A 2,363-nucleotide genomic window follows, 5' to 3' on the forward strand; every position below is an offset into this window, starting at 1 on the left:
GTTTTGTGAACAGGAAAAGAGAGAGATATATATATATAGGTATATATATATACAATTAGGGTTTAGGGTTAAATAAGTTAAACAAAATTAATTAAAAAGAAATAACTAATGATATTTAAAAATCAAAATAAATACGGGATAATTATCTACAAATAAAATTGTATCTGTTGTGCTATTACAACAATTGATACGAAATAGTCAAAATATACCCATATTGTATAATTAAACAAGAATAATTAATAATAAAAATATTTCTACTTAAATTTAAAATTCAATAATTATGGGATAATTACGTACACAGTAAAACGTACTAGTTATACTAATACGACAGATAATATGTAACAATAGAAATAATACAACAAAAAACCATTTAAATAATTATAAAATCAGATTTTTAAATCATAGAAAATTGTAGAAAATCAAGAAAAATACAAATACTCTTTTAAAAATCATAATTAAATATTTTAAAATACCAGAAAATTATTTTAACTAGTATCAAAATTTCACGGGAATAAATAAGGCTAACTATTATCATAATGACTCATTAATTTCTAATGACTAGCACTTAATTGATCAAAATTGACTAAGTGATCCCTAATTTGATAGAAAAACTTGTTAAAGATTCACAGACAAATATGAAATCATAGTAGAACTCAAAATTATTGTTGCTATTTGTATTAGTGAAGACAAACAACCCTGAATTCGTCGATAAGTTCTGGTATGATAAGTTCTGGTATTATAGTAGGGGGGAGGCAGCTGAGAGGGTTTGGGTTTGATTGGATTAGGGTTTAAGTTTAGATATTTATGTCTTTCATATTTTAATTTTAGCCCCTTAAAATTTTATATATATTAAATTAGTTTCCGAAATCTCATAGAAATTGCTATTTCAATCCTAAAATCTAACTATTCTTATCAATTTTTCTTTTACATCCTCTTATTTAGAGTTAATGATTAGATTATTTCAAAATTAGTCCCTCAAATCTTTAATATTTCAAAATTAGTCCGATTGGCTATCTTCAATATTTCAAAATTACTCACTCAAATCATGAAAATTTCTATTGCATCCCTCAAATCATCACAATATTTACTATTAGGTCCCCTGGTTAACACCGGTTATATTTAAAGAAATATTCTTTTAAATCTAACTATTATTACTAGTTTTCCTTGACTTTTAATTATAAAAAGTTAACCCGTTTGGACCTAGTTGATAAGTTCTGGTATGATAAGTTAACCCGTTTCAAAATTAGTCCTGTTGGCTATCTTCAATATTTTAAAATTACTCATTCAAATCATGGAAATTTCTATTACATCCCTCAAATCATCACAATATTTACTATTAGGTCCCCTGGTTAACACCGGTTATATTTAAAGAAATATTCATTTAAATCTAACTATTTAAAGAAATGTTCTTTTAAAGAAATATGATTTTGGGGGGGGGGGGGGTGGGGTATTTACAAATATATACAATGCTTGGGTATATATGTAAAAATTTCAAAAAAAAAAGAAAGTAGTGGCGATCCAAGAGTTCGAACACAGGACCTGTTATATCATATTCGCTCGAACTCAATTTTGACGGCTCTTTCTCCTCTTAACCTTATAAAAAACTCCAAGAGAACTCTATCCAAACTATTTTCATCCGGGTGTTAGTGATTAAATCTAATTTATCTCCTCTCAGATTCATTAATGATGTTTACAGGCTCAAGTCCATCCGTAGATGAAGCCCAGAGTAGTGGAGTTCATCGAATCTACTAGCATAAAGAATAAAAATAAATAAATTTTAAAACTAACATAGAATTCCTAATTAATAGTTAATATTTTAACATAAGAATCTGATAACATATGTATCTTTCCATCGCAAATGTTTGTATTGGGCGATGGATTTCAAATTCAAATTCAGGAAGCATATATCACTTCTCCCTAAAAGAAGGGACATGCCTCTAGCGACTGCGGCTACAGCCTCCTTAACGACGACGCTAGAGGGGAGCAGGGGGGCCTTGAGAAGGCCACCAAACAACTGTCCTGGATCATAATAGACTTCCACGTCATCAGCTCTCAAGCCATCATCTACTTGTGTGGAACAAAATAGTATTGGACTACATTTAAAATATTATAGATTTGAGGGACTAATATTAAAATAATTCTTAATTTTTTGTGGGGCCACTTATTAACAATGGGATAATCAATCACTAGTGTTAATTTTTTACGATGGCGACGGACATTGGCGACAGATTTGATTCGTCGCCAATAAGTATTGGCGACGTATTCGAATCCGTCGCCAATAAGTATTAGCAATGAAACATTGGCGACGGATCGAATCCGTCACCAATACTTATTGGCGACAAATTCGAATCCGTCGCCAATAC

Source organism: Asparagus officinalis, chromosome 8 (genome assembly GCF_001876935.1).
Source record: "Asparagus officinalis chromosome 8, Aspof.V1, whole genome shotgun sequence".
Lineage (NCBI taxonomy): Eukaryota > Viridiplantae > Streptophyta > Magnoliopsida > Asparagales > Asparagaceae > Asparagus > Asparagus officinalis.